Source organism: Diceros bicornis, assembly GCF_020826845.1.
Source record: "Diceros bicornis minor isolate mBicDic1 chromosome 30 unlocalized genomic scaffold, mDicBic1.mat.cur SUPER_30_unloc_6, whole genome shotgun sequence".
NCBI classification, from domain to species: domain Eukaryota; kingdom Metazoa; phylum Chordata; class Mammalia; order Perissodactyla; family Rhinocerotidae; genus Diceros; species Diceros bicornis.
The window spans coordinates 79,665-99,637 of NW_026690904.1; positions in this window are offsets into that span (position 1 = coordinate 79,665).

A 19,973-nucleotide genomic window follows, 5' to 3' on the forward strand; every position below is an offset into this window, starting at 1 on the left:
TAAATATTTTAAATCCTGCATATTTGTACAAAGGTACTAACTCAATATCTCAGAAAAACAGCAATGTTTTGTTTGAAAGTGGAACACGTTCACTCATGACATCATCAGATGGATTTTAATACTCCCAATTATCTATTAATGCGCTCACCCTTGCGTGGGCTGCCTGGGTTGTTCCATTTATGCCTCAATTTGGCAAGTGGCATGGCTTTGAGTTTTTTTGATGAGTATGGGCCCTTCTGGTGGGTGGGTTCCAAGGGGAGGCTCTCTGCAGCGACTCTGACCACAGGGTCCTGAGGGAGGATCATGGCAGGCTGGAGGGATGGAGGGGATGGTAGGACAGGGGGCCTTAAAAGGCAAAATCCAGGATCCCATGCACCTGGTATTTCCATTTTAGATATTGAATTTACATTTCAAATACTGGCCAGGGAGCTTCCACCAGGGCTGCAAGCATCCTCAGCAACAACCAGGCAGGTGAGTCCCAATCCTACCTGAGTACTGGCCTCAAAGGATGCAGCCCAACCACACTGCACATACTCTGGGGGATGTGCAGGGCATGGACAGTTGGCGTGGTATAGAGAAGAGGTGGGGTAGAAGGTGAGGTGTAGAAGCAGAGGGGCGTGGGTCATGGGTGGAGGGACAGTAGGGAGTTGGGTCCCCTAGCTGTGCATGCTGGGAGCTTTTGTCTCTTAACCATTCCTGGCTGGGAGCTTGCAGGACTGCAGGACTACAACTCCCAGGATGCTCGGGGCACGAGGTGGTTCCTAGCCCTGGGGGGAGGAGCAGGGCGGTGAAGGCTCTGCCAAGGGCCAAACCGCCATTGACTCAGGACTCTGGTCCTGCACCCGCTCCACGTGGACTGAGTCACAGAGGGATGTGACGGGACGAGAGGGACCAGGGAGTTAGGAGTGTGTGGCGGCTTCATGGGCAGCCATGGGCCTGCAGCGTGCAACTGCTTTTGTCCAAAATTGAAGCCAGACTCTCACCTCATCCCCACCGCCTCCCTCTGTTGCTTGATTCCTCCTCCCAGCTGCATGCCTGTGGGTCTTTCCACAGCCTCCTACCTATTCCAGGGCCAGGTGCTCTCCAAACTGCTTATGGGAACTGGTTTGACATCCCAGAAACTTTCCACTTTGCCTGCTGCTCTCTGCCTTCTCCAGCCAAAGTGCCATCATTTCATCAGCTTTTGGGAGGCATTCGTCCTTGTGGCCCCTCTTGGAAGCACAACTTAAGAGCTTTGCAGGGTGGTAACATTGGTTGTTGCTTGCCTTTTTTGCAGATGTGGAAGTTGAGGCATCTATGAGGCTAATCAGTGGTTTCCCCAGGATCCGGTAAGAGCAGAGGAGAAGAACCCAATTCCCAGGCAAGTATCTAGTAGGCCATTTTCACTAACCCATTCCAGTGCAGAGGCCTCCGAAACAGCATCCTTAAGATGAGAATAGCTTAAGCATTTTGCCCTTTAGATTGATAGCCTAATCTCAGCTCAGGCCTGAGTGGCCAGTCTCTTAGGGACCTGGGTGGTGACTCTGATCCCTCAGGAAGAGATCGGTGGTCCAGCTTTGGGAGAGGCATGTTCATGGTAGACAACACTTGGGCAGAATTTGAAACCCGTCAGCTTTAACATCTCTGCTTTGGATTCCGGCAATGTTCCTGGATAAACACGCCTAGGGATAGTCAGATGTACCGTATTCTTTAAAAATTGATTAGAGTAGTGAAAAGAACAGAACATAAAGTATCCTGCTCATTTGCAAAAGATAAAATGCAAGCAAGAACTTCCTCTTAATTTTTTCTGCTCATTCTCTTGGCTGCATTGTAAGCTTGAAGGCAGAAACAAAAAACTTGAATTGCCATATTCTCTTTTCCTGATATTGGTAAATTAACTTAAAAGTCTTATTGAAACCTGTGGAGGAATGATTAGCAGCTCTCATGACTCTTATGTCATCCTTAAAAATATGGTCGTTGATCTAAATGATAAAAAGTCCTTGTTTATATTACCCATCCCAATAGGTTACATTTCCAATTCCTGAATGTGGGATATTATCAAAACAACTGGAAAATCTGGTCATGGAAACTGGACCCTGTAACTTTGTCAAGAATTTTCCTCTTTATGAATTAATGACACATGAATTCTATAACATTTTTGTAAACAGTGGATGAGAAACTCTGTAGTGTCTCTGAATGTGGCTTGACGGGGAAGTCTTGCTAGACCACATCCTCAGGTACTTCTCTCGTGTTCAATAGGCCCAGGTGATAGTCGGGGTGGTCAGGTGCAGCGCCACTCCCCCAGCCCCCAGCGTTCCATCCTACTCTGGCCTGTGACCTCTTCAGGGGGTTCAGATGACACTCGTCCACAAGTGTTGGAAGGAGACATTGTAACATGAGGATATTCCTCATCTTGAAACAAGAATTAATGGAGAGGAAAGTCTAGGGGTCTTTGTGCTCCGATGCACTGCTGTTGGGGTGTGGCTGCAGTGACCACTGTGCTCCCAGCAGTCCCCACAATGGCTGTCTCAGACATTTGATCTCCTGGCGCAACCACAGCAGTTGTTGTGGGAGCTGGGCGATCGTCGTGGTTTAGTGTCTTCCATCACATTTTGTGACTCTGACCCTCCTCTGCTCACCCCCTTCTCATTCCTAACTGCTGCGTTGATTGCTTTGTAGTTGTTTCCTAGGAGCCACTGTGTGTAACTGGATTTCACAGTGTCTTTAGGGACCCACCCTCACTACACGAGTCACTGTACAACAGCCACTGATTCTGTTGTAACCCATGTTCGTCCTCTCCAGTGGAGCTGTGAAGAACCCTGCTTACTCGGAGCTCCTCTCATTCTCATGCTGCTGGGGCTGCTTACGAAGCTGGGCATCTTGTCTTTGGTCTCATCAACATTATTCTTTTCATCGATTATTCTTAAATCAGATACGACTTTGTTAATAATGTGGACACTCGCTGTCACAGGCACTTTTATGTATCTTCCCCAACAGCTCTGTGAAGTAGGCCTGTGATCCCCATTTTACAGAGGGGACACTGAGGTTCAGAGAGGTCGAGTAGCTTCCTTCACACAGTTTCTTGGTGCCTTTTGAGTCTCCACCTGGAACTCCGCCTCTCAGGTGTGTGCACTTAGCTGGTGTTCCACTTTGTGCCTCTCTGCCAGCCTCCTCAAAGGCACATGCCCCATCCTGGGTCCATTGTCTGCTTGATGGCAGTCACCCTGCACAAACAGGCCCTGGGCGGGGAGTGGACTAGCATGGCGTGTTCATCCGTCCTACACTGGGCAGATTTTAGATTTATTGTGAGAGCTGGAGCAGTGGAAGATAGTGACCATCACTCACCTGGAAGTTTTGTCATGTAGAAATATTCCACTGACTTTTTGCTGGTGTTATGTCTTCATTGCTCCTCTGGGCTTTCTCCTATAGTCCGTGCTGTGCAGTAACATACAGTACAGACACTGGTGAACATAATAGTGTTAGCCTGCACCAAACGGTCACGTCACTCATTTTTCTAATTATGAAAGAAATACATACTGTAAAAAAAAGTCAAATTACACAGATCTATGTAGAGTAAAGTGAAACTTTCCCCTTCCATCCCCTTCCTTGCAAACTCACTCCTCTACTCGGAAGGAACTATTAAGAGGTTGCAGCTTATTCTTCTGGACATTTTCTATGAATTTATAAATACACATAAAGTTTTTTTAACGTAAATATATCACATAACTACATCATTTTGCAATTTGCTGTTTCCCAAACCATATATCATAGAGGTCTCTCCTTATCAGTGTACGTCACTCTAACTTAGCTCTTAAGAAGTTTTAAAGTTACTCCAAAGAGCAGGAATACCATGAGCCGATTATTTCTTCGTTGATAGAGATGGGGTTATTTCCAGTTTCACTATTATACATAATGCGGCAGTAAGATCCTTGTATGGAATTTATTACACTGCTATTCAACTGCTCGATTTGCTTTGATTCCTTTTAGTCAGAGACTATGATATATTTTTAACAATTTTATTGGAATTATTTTATAGGGACATTAATTTTATCTCTGAATAAATACATTTATGGGGAAACTGGATTTCAAGGTCATCCACCTCAGTATTCTGGAGAAAAATCATGAAACTTCAAGGTATTATGCTTGCTCCATCACATTCTAACAATTCATGTTAACAATTTAATGTTGAATGTTTTAATAGCCTCTACTCTCTTTGTTCAGAAGAAGGATGACTTTTTCCTGTCTTGAAAACTTCTGACTCCAGGGGCTGTCAGTTGGGCTTCAGAGAGGATAAGATATTGGTGTTGTATCTGTTTCTCTTCAGCTGTAGGTTGCATCTTCTAAAGATCATACAATTGAACATGATCCAACCGATATACGTGATTTGGGTCAAAAATTCAAAGTAATGGACCCAAGATAGGAATCTATAACTTTGGTTCTTAACAAAGAATTTCCTTTGATATCTTCAAGTCTCTGTTATTACTAGTAAAAACCACCTATGGATGAAGAGACGTGGTTCTGCTGGTAATGTCTGGCTTGAACATGCATAGTTAAAGCTGCCACATCCGTAGGTAGATTAGACTTGACCTCTCTATGACCTCTGCCCTTGGTCTTTGACCTGGGAAAAATAAGAATTTAAAAAAGCTGTTTTTGGGGTGGCCCCGTGGCTTAGCGGTTAAGTGTGTTCGCTCCGCTGCTGGCGGCCCAGGTTCGGATCCCAGGCGTGCACCGACGCACCGCTTCTCCGGCCATGCTGAGGCCGTGTCGCACATACAGCAACTAGAAGGATGTGCAGCTATGACATACAATAATCAACTGGGGCTTTGGGGGGAAAAATAAATAAATGAAATTATTAAAAAATAAACAAACAAAAAGCTGTTGTGACCAGCACTGAATGCTAGAAATGCCCATTAAAGATTGAGTTTGATTTGGTAAACCAAGGGAGTATAAACAGAACAAAGTCTTTAATATCTATAAAATTTCAAAAAATTCTAATTTTTTAAAATATAACTCTATTTTTGCCACAGGCAAACTGTATATATATTAATGAAATATCCCTCTGTCCATTTCTTAAGTTGTTTCCATTGATTTGATGGATTTATCTTCTAATCTGGATTCCAAGTGTGAAAGAACATCTTGGTCCTTCAAAGAAAAGAAACCATTGAAATTTAATTTTCTTTTAGCTCGGCATCATACAGGTTTGAGGAACAAATTATCATGTAATAATACAATGATTTTGAAATCTAATTGTTAATTAGAGGGGTGTAAGGGATGATTGAATGGTGGTTCATCCCCATGGTCAGGGGTATTGTACACATGGATGTGTAAACACGATTCAGGAAGCTGCTTCCTGAATCCCCGTGACATCCCTGAGAACCACCGTGCAGGAGGATCTAGGGTCACAGCCATCTGCCTCGATATCCTGGGTTACATATAGATCCAGAGGTCTTGAGAGTGGCTTCAGAGCAGGTAACTTTTATCTATTTTTCCCCTTCCTTCTCTCCAGCTTATCTCAAACAGTCTTGAGTATCATGTTTTAAAGTAAGACCAATTATAGTTATTTACATGAGCTTCTTGTACATTATTTTAGAGTGATAATCAGGCATACCATTTAATCCATCTAGTTAAATTTGTTGTACCTTTTAATTGATTAGAACATTAAAGTTGGTTCAGAGTTTGATATTCACCAAGTGTGTTAATCTGCTTAGAACTGCCATGTGCCTCACTCCTCTTATTAGTGTATCTTTGGCCCATCACAAGATTTTAATGAATAAAATCATCATAAATTAAGATAATGTACTGTCTTTTTGATGACCGGGAGGAACATGGGTCCATTTTGGAAATATGCCCCTCTGTCTTTGCTCCCCATGGGAAGTTTCTGGTAACTAGGTCTCCAGTGGCTTGCACAAGCCCTAGGTCTGTAATAGCTTGGTGCCTCTCCTTCTAATTGGGGTAGAAATAAAAGAGGTCAGAGAGACTTATTAAAGTTTTGGTTGCATGAAGTCTTCTATGAAGACCATCCATGCATAATTTTCTGGATAGCTCTCTGTTCCTAAGACTACTAGTTATTTTAAGGGCTTGTCAGGAACTGTGAAAGGTCCGATGTTTTACCTTACCTGCAAACCAATAAGTTAGCCTACCATGGTCTTACAGATGCTGGCAAAAGTCACAAGACCCATGCGTCAGAGACAAAGGACTTAATGACACAGCAATAGCAGTGGCCAGAGTATCAGCATTTGCAGCGGTTCACTAAAACCCACTTCCTACAGGGTGATACACAGTGGACCAGGTGAGATGCAGAAGGTTGCAAAAACTCAGAGCTTAAGGAACTCAAATATTTGATAACAGGCAGGAAGTCTACTGACCTTTGCCCCGGGGAGGGGTGTTATTTTTATTATACTGGGCAGTAAGAAATAATGGCCTCAGAGGAGGCCAATATTTCTATCTTCCAAGGCTGACAGTTCCTTAAACACATCCTTGAAAAGACAGCCTGGTTTTACTGGCTTTCAAAGATAAGCTTGAATGAGACTTCATCATCATTCTGTTCTTCTGTTTCCTTTATTGAGGTTGTGCAAATATGCTCTTTTCTCAGTAAAGTTCACTAACTTTATTCACATATAAGGAATGTTTTTGGTTTTATTTATTAAGTTGAAATTTTCTTATTCGAGAAAATGATGAAACTATTATGGGTTGGATGTGAAAGTATGTTTTTCCAGGAAAAATGTGAAAGAAGATCGGTACTCACAGAACTTTGCCACAAGGAGCTGACATCAACTTAAATAATTTTAATTTGAATACTGTTTTGTACAACTTTCTTCCATCTTACTTCATCCTCTCTGCTTCCTGTAATTCCCATATGGGAATGGGGCAGTTTCAGAGATTCACTGAACTCATTTACAATATTAAAATGCTTTTGTTTGTTGTGGTTTTTTTATTGAGATAAAGTTGACATACAACCTTAAATTAGCTTCAGCGGTACAACATAATGATTCAATATTTGTATATATGTTGAAATGATCACCACAATAAGTCCAGTTAACATCCGTCCCCATATAGAGTTACAAATATTTTCTCTTGTGATGAGGACATGGCATATTTCAAGGTGCAGAAGAATCAACGATGATGTCATACTTTTCCATATACAGCTTGATGAATTTGGACATATGTATACACCCTTCAGACTGTCACCACCATCAAGGCCACAGACATATCCATCACCTCCCAAAGTTTTCTCTCACCTCCTTTATTACTATTATTCTCTTTTAAGAACTCTTAATATCTACTCTGATAGCAAATGTAATGTATGCAATACAGTCTTGTTAGCTGTAGGCATTATGCCATATCTAAGATCTCCAGAACTTATTTATCTTGATAACTGAAACTTTGTATCTTTGAACATCAGCTCCCCATTTCTCCATCCCCCAAGCCCCTGGCAACCACCATTCTAACCTCTGCTTGTTTGAGGTTGACTATTTTAGGTTCCACAAATAAGTGAATATTTGCCTTTCTCTGTCTGCCTTAGTTCACTTAGCACAATATCTTCTAGGTGCATTCATGTTGTCAAAAATAGCAGCAATTCCTTCTTTTTTCAAGGTTGAGGAATATTCCATTTCTAAAGATTTTTATTTTTTTTATTTTTCCCCCCAAAGCCCCAGTAGATTGTTGTATGTTATAGCTGCACATCCTTTTAGTTGCTGTATGTGGGATATGGCCTCAGTTTGGGCGGAGCAGCAGTCCGTCCAGGCGCGCCCGGGATCCGAACCTGGGCCGCCAGCAGCGGAGCGTGCCCACTTAACCGCTAAGCCACAGGGCCGGCCCCGAATATTCCATTTCTTTATCCATTCCTCCATCAGTGACGTTTAGGTTACTTCCATATCTTGGCTATTGTGAATTAGCTGCAATGAATATTAGAGGGCAGGTATCTCTTTGAGATCCTGACTTCAATTCCTGTGGGTGTATACCAGAAGTGAGATTGCTGGATCATATGCTAGTTTTCATTTTTGGAGGAATCTCCATACTGTTTTCCATAATGGCTGTAATGGTTTACATTCACACAAGGGTTCCTTTTCTCCACATCCTCACCAACATTTGCCATCTTTAGTATTTTTTGATAATCGCCATCTTAACAGGTGTGAAGTGATAGATCATTGTGGTTTTGATTTGTATTCCTTGATTAGTGATGCCGAACACCTTTTCATACACCTATTTGCCACCTGTATGTCTTCACTGGAAAAAGTTTACTCTGGTCCCTTGCCCATTTTTTAAATTGATTTGTCTTTTTGTTATTGAGCCAACACAAAAAAAGGAGAACAAAATTTCCAGGCATTATGGGTGCTTCCCAGTTGATGCATATGGCTTTGTATTTACAGTGGTACAAAAAGATCATGTTTCGTGCTTTTTCTTCAGCTTGTCATAAGACAAGCAGTAGCTGCGTCATGGCAGATAATCGGGATCTTCTGGGTTTGGAGGTTTACAAAATAAATGAGTGGTAAGGAATTTTTTATTATTCCAAGGAAATTATTGTGATCATAGTCCATGGAATCCAGGATTGATAGGTGTAGGAGGAGATTAAGGTGAAGATTGGTGATCTGGCATTTCTATTGATCTTGATGGACAGGTATCTACTGTATGAGTGTTTGAATAAAAATATTAGAGACCAGGAATTTGTGGTGGGTGAATATGTCTTCTGAATTATTTACTTTTGAAAATAACCATTTGGATTATGTGAACATCTGGGACATGGGACTAAGTCGCTAAAAAGTGGTGGTTGATAATATCACTGTTGATTTAACTTCTATGAACACCAAGTGATCAATCGATTAAGCAAATGAGTAGTCAGAAAACACAGAAATCGTAGGATTTGGGATTTAGTAAAGAACTGGGGACTGAGTCTCCTGAAAGAGAATGCCAGGACTTGTGAGGTTGAGAGTGACAAGGACAAGAAGAGAATAGAAACACACTCAAACAAGGAGGGCGTGTTAACAGGATGGTGGGGTGGAAATGATCTGGAGGATCCTTGACTTTTGATCTTGAGCTTTCTGTTCCTGATGTGCATCTGCCTGATGACATCCCAAGACACAGGTCAGATCTATCCCCAGTGGGTAGGGGGAGGGTGGAAGTACAAAACAGCCAGGATAATTGTCCTAAAAAGGTAGGCTTCCTTTATCATTTGACCCAAATTCATGATTTGTTTTTATAGGGTAAGAGGAAAAGAAGGACGATAGGCATGTCTTCATAGAGGAAGCACTGTAACTGTGGGAAACAGTCCAAACCAAATCCTGGTTTAACCATCTCCATTCTTTTGAGGATGTCCAGTGACATATTCAAGAGGCCAGTTACTAGAATCCCATCCCATCCTGGCAATGAATGGCCTCTGAGAAAACAACTTGGACCAGCCCCACCAGATCTGCTGTCTCAAGAGACCGCAAGGACTCCAGGCCTGCAGCAGTGCAGGACGACTTGTAAGTCCCTTCAATCTTGCGAAAATGTTGCAAAAACATGCACCTAGTCACACAGGTGAATCCCTGCCAGGTGTGCTCGCAGGTGGTCTGCATTCCAGGTCCCATTTCCACTCCTGCTGGTCTTCAGATTTGGCAGAGATGATTCCAGGAACTGATCTGTGCATTCCACAGCTCCACTGTGGAGGTATCAGGAAGGAGGAAAGGGAGGTGAAGAGCACAGGAGGGAGATTGGTGATAGCAATGATGGTGGACAGACTTGCTAGTGAGGCAGAGAAAGTGAGGGGCCAAGAAGGCCGTCCTGACTGCAGATGAAATGGAGCACGCACGTCAGTGAGTTCTCTTGGCAGCGTCCCTAATGTTTCCTTGCTTTGAGCTCTTGAAACTTTAAAATATACCCATACTTTTCTTTTATTAAACTCTGCTTCGAGACATAGAAAATATAGACAACAGTTTCTTTTTGAGGTGAGATTTTGATTTTCAGGTGAGGAGAGAAAGATCTTCCTTTTTTTTTTTTATAAAGTTTTTTATTTTAAAGGTTTTATTTATTTATTTTTTCCCTCCAAAGCCCCAGTAGATAGTTGTATATCATAGCTACACATCCTTCTAGTTGCTGTATATGGGACGCGACCTCAGCATGGCTGGAGAAGCGGTGTGTCGGTGCGCGCCCGGGATCCAAACCCGGGCCGCCAGCAGCGGAGCGCGCGCACTTAACCGCTAAGCCACGGGGACGGCCCAGATCTTCCTTTTTATGTTGTTCTCTCATTTTCCTTTACTATGTACATTATTTATTTGTACTTTAAAGTCAGCAGTGAGTTATCAATGTCACGGGATGATTCAGTTTTTCCCCTCACAGTCACAGTAAAACCTACTAAAAGTGGATTCTTCTTTTTTTAAATTTTTTGTTTATTGCAGTAACATTGTATAAATTTCAGGTGTACATCATTATACTTCTATTTTTGCATAGATTACACAATGTTCACCACCCAAATACCAATTACAACCCATCACCACAGACATGTGCCGAACCATCACCCTCGCCCTCCTCCCCCCTCTCAGCAACCACCAATCCGATCTCCGTCTCTATATATTTGCTTATTGTTGTTACTATCTATTACTTAATGAAGGAAATCATACGTTATTTGACTTTCTCCCTCTGACTTATTTCACTTTACATAATACCCTCAATGTCCATCCATGTTGTCACAAATGGCTGGATTTCATCGTTTCTTATGGTTGAGTAGTATTCCATTGTGTATATATACCACATCTTCTTTATCCATTCATCCCTTGATGGGCACTTATGTTGCTTCCAAGTCTTGGCTATTGTGAATAACGCTGCAATGAACACAGGGGTGCATGTATCTTTACGCATTGGTGTTTTCAAGTTCTTTGGATAAATACCCAGAAGTGGAATAGCTGAATCATGTGGTAGTTCTATCCTTGATTTTTTGAGGGATCTCCATACTGTTTTCCATAGTGGCTGCACCAGTTTGCACTCCCACCAGCAGTGTATGAGAGTTCCCTTCTCGCCACATCCTTTACAACACATGTTTCTTGTCTTGTTAATTATAGCAATTCTGACAGGCGAGGTGTTCTCTCATTGTAGTTTTGATTTGCATTTCCCTGATAGTTATTGATTTTGAACATCTTTTCATGTGTCTGTTGGCCATCTGTATATCTTCTTTGGAGAAATGTCTGTTTAGGTCTTTTGCCCATTTATTAATTGGGTTGGTAGTTTTTTGTTGTTGAGATGCATGAGTTCTTTATATATTTTGGAGATTAAGCCCTTATCAGATGTATGGTTTGCAAATATAAAGTAGATTATTCTTTTTGTATAATACTCCAATAGATTCCAAAATATTATTTCAAAAGCACTTTTGTGTCTATGTTCTCAAATTAGATATTTACTTCTAGGTCTCCCTTTTTATGTTCCTTTCTGCATGCTAATTCATAGTTGCATCTAAGGAAATACCAGATTTTCCTCAGTTATTTAGATCCATGTGTTGGAAATGTGATTCATGAAGATGGACATGGCAGTTGGGGGATCGTGCTATTATCAAAAGAGATCTTTTCAGCATCAGGAATCTGACTAGAACCCACTGCTTGTTGGGAATTAATTGTCTATTTGTGGGATCAAGCTTTCACTGTTGGCACTTCTCTTTCTCTTTGGAGGGAAAGTACGGCCTTCCCAGTCTTTCCATTACCAACTCATTTTCCTGGGGGGCTGTGCCATGTCAGGAATTGATTGGGATGCCGAGAACCAGGATTCATCCTCAGCTTCTGGCTGTCCTGACAAGGCTTCCCTGGCAGAGTCCAGCCTGTGTGTCTGGGTAACACTTGCACCCATCAGAAAGGAGGGGATAACTCACAAGTGTCAAGCGATTCATCTGGCCCTTGTCTTACAGGGTGTTCCCAAGGGATGAAGTGCAAAATGCCACTTGGTAACCCTTTGAAAGCTCCTAGTCATGGGGAGGGTTTTCAGTGTGAGCTCAGAGCAGTGTCTGTTCACCACCAAATGGCAAGCATTTCAGTATTTTTATTGGTAAGGCTGTACTCATGCATGTCCATGGATCATCACTTCCGTGGCATTCCCTGCTGGAGCCCCCCACACCACTGTCATGCCTCATCTTTCAAAGCTCCAAACAGGGTTCACACCCTAGCAAGTGGTGGTAATGTAACCACAGTAAAGGACTGGGGAAAAAAAACACAACCACCCAGGGGAGACCCACGTCAAGGTTTTGGGCCCAATTGCCCCATTTGGACGAGTTGGTAACACTAACACTTAGTGTGTAAACTGGAGGATTGTCCAAGTCCATGGACTTCTGAATGACACGGGCTCAGAAGTCACCTTGGCCAGCAAGGGACAGTGTGGGGTCACTCACTGGCCAGGATTATGGTCCCTTATCCTGGAAAAGTAGAGTTCACCCAGGGTCCATCAGGCCAAGCCACGGAGGAGGCTGGGGGCCTTCTAGGGAATTTCTGCCCTAAAGGGAATTGCTTAAGGAAGGCAGGGGTGCTGAAAATCCTACTTCACAGGGAGCAGTCATGTTTATGGAACAAGGCTCAGCAGTAGCCTTAAAAGCTGCATCACAAATCTTTCCGCATGGATACAAAACAAGCAGGAAAAGGATTTCAGAGTCCTGGACAAGGATCCCAGGAAGATTCAAAGCTAGGTCAGGGGTGAAAACGCAGCCCCTAGAGGGGCCTCAGGAGGGAGGTCCTTCCTGCTTTTAGTCCATTTGCAAGTGAGCTTCCTTGGGCCTTGTCCTCTCCACGTGCACGTTTTGATCTTTTTACATTGTTTTCCCCACTTAGAGCTAATGCAATTTCAGAGATTGAACTAGAAAACTACAAGTTCCTAAAATTTTCTCAAAAGAAACCTCAACAAGATAAGCAGAAAACGTTCCCTGTTCCTCCAGAATGTAGAAAGGCAGCCCCTGCCTGTGGCACGAATTTGTTCTGGGTAGTGCTGTTTTAAAAACACTCACATTTCAGTGGTTGTTGCTTTGCCTGTGAAAGTACCTTCAACCTTTAAATCCCAAGAGAATGGCCAGGGGGACACCTCTGCTCCTGGAGGAGCTGAATGATAGTGAAATGAAATGGTCTTCGGAATTAGGGGGACTTGGGAGTGTCCCCACTAGCCAGGGAAGGGGCTGGCCCTTCTCCCTTCTCCCACATACAATAAGCTGACGACCCAGAAGAGTTTTTGATTCAAGGAGAAATATGAGACTCTGTGTCTCACTTACATGCCTACAGAAAGCGACAAAACCACACCACAACTCCCAGGCTGTAAAGGGCACAGGACTTTAATATAATATTCAAATATGACATTTATTATTGACAACAAATAACTACTGTCCCTCCCCAATGGGTGAATAGGTGCTGCGGTAAAGATGTCAGGGAGCTAGAGTGGGGTCGTCCCCTTTCTCTTGGGGTTCAAGTGACCCCAGGGATCAGCTTACAATTCTCCCCTTCCCGTCAGGTGGGAGGAGCTGGCCCAGTGCATTGCAAGCATCCCAGCTGTGTCCCCACTGCTGAGGATGGTGCTGTGATCAGCCACTGGTACGGGGCTCGGTGTTGGGGCCTGGGGGTTGAGTAGAAGAGTTGGGTTATCTTGGGGGGCCTCCCTCAGCATCATGGCCCCCCACACTGTCCCCACTGCACTGGGTATTCCAGACCCTGTGCTCAGTGCTGTCAGCCACCAATACCCCATTTGTCCCTGCCACGTGAGCGATCATTTAGTGTCACCTATTTCACAGAGGAGGAAACGGAGTCTCCGGAAGCTGAAGAGAGTCTCCCCAGTCACAGGACAGCTCAGTAGTGGAGCTGGGATCCCAGTGCCAGCTGTCCGACTCCCCAAGGGCACGCTTAACCCGAAGCTTTACTGAACACCTAGGAGTCAGTTGCCCTGGCCCAGACACTCACTCACACCTGAGCTTGATGATGGCGGGTTCTCCTAGGCCTTGAGTATTCTGCAGTCTATCTGGGTCTAGGGATCTGGCTTGCAGGACAGGCTGTAGCTCCAGGACAGAGAGGCACTTGTGAGCCTACCAGGAGCTACACCTCAGGTGTCCTCCGACTGCTTGCCCAGCAGCTGGAGTCTGAGTGTCCCAGATGTGGCCACACAATAAAGCCTGGGGCTGAGTGGGGGCCATGGAGACAGGTTCTCTGGACTGGCCAAAAGGGAGAGTCCACCCTTGCCCTCACCCAACTCCTGCCCGGCCTCACCTATCATTCTCATTGAGAAGCTCCATGTCCTGGAACCAGGCCCCAAATCGCTCCTGGGTTTCTGGTTGTAATTATTTGCGGCCACCTGGAGCAGCAGGATCTCCCTCATGACTGGGTATTCCCGGGACCAGAGGGAAGCAGAGGATGTAGACAGGACCTGTGTGGGGGATGCTGCAGGGGCCTTGTGGAATGTCAGGAGTGGGGCAGGAGACCAGTCTTGGGAACTCTCCTTCCTTCCAGTTCCATCCAGGCTCTACCTGTTCTCAGAATGGGAATAATCAATGCCTCCTCCAGGAAGTTTTCCTAGATGCCATCCTCCCCTCCACCCACCGGCCAATTGGATGGGTCTCCCACTTCTCTGTTCTCAAACTCTTCCACTCAATGTAAGATACAGGGGGTGGTGCCAGGGACTGTTCTGCCCAGAGGGTCTCTGAATTCCTCCTCCTTCCCCTCCCCTGCAGGGAGTGCCACAGCTGCTCATCTCAGTCCTCTTCTCAGGTTGATCTCATTCCCCTGGAAGGCAGACAGCCAGAGTCCATCAGACAGAGCCCCCTAGCCTGACTAGACCCCTAGGCCCACCCCTTCTCATGTTGCACTTCTGCCAGGTCCACAGAGGGGGTCGCGCATGCAGAGAAAACAGGACTTGGACCTAGGGCGGTATCTGGTGTCCAGAGAAGGAGGACATGGGGGTGAGGCTGAGGGACCTGGCAGCACAACCCTCTCTGATGACAGACTTGGAGGCTGAGGCCTCAGGCAGAAGGGACTGCTCAACCACTTATATGCTGCCTGACTTGGAGGGGCCCGACTTCTCTCTCCCTCCATGGGCAGCATGAGAGGGAAAGGCTGAGTCCAGCTGAGATAAAACCTCACACAGCTGTGCCATCAGACAGCTCTGAGCTTCCCCAGCCTGGGGAACCGGAATGGGTGTCTCAGGTGGAGCCTCTGTTCACTCATCCCTAAGATGGGCCTGTTGCCCCAGCTCCCAGGGGTGGCTGTGAAGCTCTCATGAGAGATGTCCCAAGTGCTGGGAGCTCAGTGCTCAGATCGGGGGCTCCCGCATCCCAAGGCTCAGGATTCTGGTCTTCCCTGCCTGGTCCTCAGGTTCACCTACCTCGAGATAATCACCCATCACCAAGTAGACCATCAGCAGGTCACCGAGGAAAGTGCCAGGATAGAGGATGACATTCTGTGACATCGGGGTGTGGGTGGGATGAGCCCTTGCTCTAAAGTCGGCCCCCTGCAGACCCTCCCCTGAAAAGTCCTCACCCTCAGCCTCCTGGCGCACCCCAGGGTTCCCACAGGGAGCAGCTTAGGACCCTTAGCAGCCTCCCCTCAATTCCTCTTTCCTTCACACCACAAGAACACCACACTCCTCCTCCTCACCTCCCAAAGCAGGCTTCTGGCAAATCACAGGGTATGCGGTCCCTGGCCCTCCCCACAACAAATCCATCCTACACCAGATCTCACAGGCTCTCCTCCTGGTCACTTCTACTGGGGGATTCAGGCACTGTGGTAGCAAGAGGAAGGGCCGTCCTGTCTTGATTTGAGGACTCCAGCTGGGAGGGCATAGCCCCTACTCCTCAGGCACACTCACCTGCTGCTGCTGCTGCTTCTCCTGCACTCTCTGAGGGATGGTCTGCGGGGGGGCAAACGTGGAGGGCCCCTCCTGCCAGGGTCAAGGACAGTGTCAGCAGGTCATCCTCCCTTCACCCCATTTCTCTCTGCACCACTGGCCTCCGACCCTGGACATCTGACTCGAGTCAACTGGTACCAATGCCACTCCATCCTCCAAGGTGTTGAGATTCTAGAACAAGCCTAACTCCGACTCTTACTCTGGGTGTGAGCTTCGGCTTTCGGTCTGGCCTCCCCAAGCCTGTTGCCTCATCTGTAAGGTGTCAGAACTGCAGCTACCTCACAGGTTCCCCTGAGGACTCAGTGTCACATGACTGTCATCATTGTGCTCGCCCTCACCCCTCCAGGTGGAGCAGGCAGAAAGCTCCCACATTCCTTTCCTCCATCTTACCCCATCACCACCTTGTGAGACCTGCAACCGAGGCTCAACTGGGGGAGGACTGGCCCCCAAGTACTCTCTCAGCCTTCAGGGTTCAGTTTGGATTGAGAGCCTGAGTTTCTTTATGTCTGTTGGCCTGGGCACTCTCGTGCTTCTCTCCTCTATAGGGCTCCACATTGGGCAGCCCCACACACTGGTATTTGATTCCTCAGTTACAGGGATTCGACAGAGTGAGAGAGAGAGAGAGAGATGGAACATGAAAGAGGTATTAAGAGGAAGTGAGAGACATTTTTAGTTAAAATTTAGACAAGACATCCCATCACTTTGGCTGTTATTATGTTAAGAAGCCAGTTACTAACTACTTAGTGGTTCCACTGGGGTGGCTATACCACGGGTAGGGCTTACTGAGTACCACTGTGGAGGTTGCCCACCTCATAGGCCAAGACAAGGCACTTGGGTCTCATTCTCCATTAAACAGCAAACAATTGAATGGTTTTATGCCGCAGGATGGCAGTATCTAAATTTCCATTAGTTTCAACCCCCTCATGATGCTGACCTGAAAATGAGGCCAAGTTGGAAGCGACTGTTCCAATATCACATTGCTAGAACCCAGGCCTGTTTTGAGTGGTGTTCTGTGCTACCTGTCGCCCCTTCTTGTTGTTCTTCCATCTCTAAGTTTGTGCTTTAAGTACATGTGACACCAGCCCACAGGGGTAATAGATATTATGTCATATACACCGGGTGACATCCCTAGGATGTAGATTCTAGCCTGATCCTCATGGTGCAGGTTTGGAGACTGGGGAGGATCTGAGAGGCACAAGGATTTTCCCAGCATGCGGAACTGGTAAGATAAATGGTCTGCATTCATCTCTGTCTCCTCAAAGCTAGGACCCGACTTAGGTTTCCAAGGAGCTGTGGCTAGGGCTGTGTAGGCTCCTTGTGTATGGTTCAGGAGATGACATGCGGGAGGAGGGTGAGCAGCCCGGGCGCAGGGGGCAGTTCTGGACAAGTCTGATTGAGGGAAGGGGCCCAGGTAAAAGAATCTTGAAAAATGACCTCACTTCCTTGGACATAGCCCTCAACAGATCTTAGAACTCTGGTAACCAGGCACCCACAGCCCCCCATCCAGCTCACTTGACTGGAGACAGTCAACAGGCAAAAATATTTTGTTGTTGTATCCCAACTTTTGGAGGATTTGGGTTCAAAAATGCCCAGAAAGGGAATCCTTTTGGTTTTTGCCGAAGTTGGCTCAGCCCTCATCCCAGACACCTCTGGGCGTCTGGCAGAAAGCAGTGAAAAGTAACACGGGGCAGCCCAGGAAAGGCTAGTACAGGACAAAACACAACTGTGATCCCACCTGATCACCCGCACACCCCTCGCCCCTCGTCGTGTGTGTGTGTGTGTGTCTGTGTGTGTTTCTGATGAGGGGAGAAGGCAGGGCATGAGGGACAGGTCATTCCTAGGCAGAAGCTGGTTGTTAGGTGTCAGAAGCCTGGTTGGTCTGTCATGTTCATGGCCCAGGTCATGGCTGGCAGCATGAGAAGGTGAGCTCCTGTACTCTTATGCTACTGAGCCATAGAGGTTTCATCTCCTTCCCTACCTGACCACAGTTCTTTGCAGGGATGTCCCTCTGTGCCTGAACTGAGGAGCAGACTTTCTCTTGGTGGTCGACCCCAGTGGCAGTGTGCAGGCAGCCCCTGATTCCTTCTGGCCCATCTTCCGAGCAGTCTTTACAGAACTCCAGTCAGGGAGTCATCGAGGAGCTGCCCAATGGTCTCAACTCCACCAACTCACTAGAGAAGAGACAGGTGCACCAGGCCACAAAAGACCAACCAGTGTTGCTCCGAGATGAGAGCAGGAGCAGAGGGTCTCCACACTCAGGACCTTGAGATGACGAGGTTGGACCAGAACTAGGGCAGGATCAGACTGGGGCTGTCCCTTTTTCAAGCTAAAGTGGATGTACACTCAAGTCTCCTTGCCTGGTTTGGAGCTGAGCTGCCGTGACCCTCTTACTCTTGCCCGGTGTGAGCGTCCAGAGGCCACTGAGGCAAAGCAAGAGGGTAAAGGAGACTGCAGGCTGGCTCCATGGAAGGGAAGTAGGATATTTCCTGTGTTTAGAAGGACACATGGAAAGTAAGCTATGTGGGTGAATCTTTCTCTTTATCCCATTGTAGCGCCAGCTGCACAGCTCCAGCCAGTGGCAGAAGTAGAGCAGTGGGCAGTGGTGGAGGTAGAGCTGGCTACAGCTCCATTGACACCACCCCTTCTAGCGTTGCAGCCAACGTCCCCTCCATCAGCAGTGTTGGAGCTGGAGTAAGGGCCAACATCGGCTCCAGCAGGAGTGGGAGCTGCTGAGCTGGAGTCACCTGGACCATCATTTTTAGTGAGAAGTCCGTCTCCACCTGTGGCTGTTAAGGAGCTGTGAGAACAAGCCCAACCTCACGGCCTTCCCTCCTAAGCTGGTCGTGGAGAAGTTGACCGTGATGGATGCGGTGAGCAGCTGGGCTCTCAGGGTGGGGTGGAGCAGGCCTTCCTTCTGCCATCGTTGCCCCAGACCTGATCTGGACTCCTATGATCTGGGCCCAAATCCTGGCTCCACGCCTTGCCAACCATATGGCCTGGGCAACTTTCTGAACCCCCAAGCCTCTACTGTGCACCTCAAGATAATAACGGTGGACATTATGAGGACCTTCTGCACAGAATGGCTGTGCTCGCTCCAGGAGGTAGAAGAGATGGAAAGCTGGACAGGGTCTGGCCCATCAGTGGCGGAGGGGAACTCACTGTGTGCAACCAGGTCCACGCTGGCCCAACATTCTGCTCAGGAGGCTCAACAGCCGCAGGAATTGTTAGACACCTGATGTATATTTCCTACATGGGAGACAGAAAAGGCCCGTGGTTGTAGCTGTCATGGGGGAATGTGCATCAGAATGGACAGTGAGACCAGAGGGCTGATCAGGGTGGTGGAAGATGCCCCCTTGGCATGAGCCGAGTTGAGCCACCGTCTGGAGCTTGGAGTTAGCCAGGATGGGCTGGGTGCAAATGGCCCTCTCCCTTCCCTGCCAGTATCGGGTCCTGGATCATCCTGTGCTGGGTACCCTCAGTGGAGAGAGAAGAAAACCCAGGGACTCTCATAAGGCTCAGGCCACATCCTGAGCTTCCTGAGCTCCAGTTCTAAACTGTGATTCTTGTGTGGGACTTTGGGGGCTATGGACACAGAAGTGGGGTGTGGCAGAGCTAAGTGACACTCCCCCTGTTCTCCAGGAGCTCTTCTGGAAGGTTGTGCCCTGTAAGTGCCTGGGCTCCACCTGGGGCAAGAGGAACAAGCCCGGCAATGATCACTTGGTACCCACCATCCAGGCCACTGTCGAGCACTTCAGAAGGGTGGCCAGCCTCGTCATCACAGCCTGCCTTGGGGATCTGAGGATGATGGCCCAGGACAGGGCGAGGGTGGTGGAGCACTGGATCCAGGTGGCCCAGGTGTGCTGTGGGAGGCCCTATGGAGCACATCTCTGGAGATTTGGGAACTGCCTCTCCACCTTTATCAGCTCCCAGCATTGAAGTGTGTGGTCTAAGCCCCTGCAAGTCCCTAGGCCCTTCCTGCCAGGGGCCGCTGACCTTGACTCCAGGTCCCAGTGTGAGGATGCTCACTTCCTACCTGGCTCCTTCCCTGGGTTGAGCTAAAATCCTCCTCCCTGTGAGTGTTACTCTTTGGGTCCTAAATGTGTCCTTCTGGGGCTCCCTGAGCATCTGTATCATCTAGGAGGGGAGATTTAAATAGAAGGGGACTGAAGCTA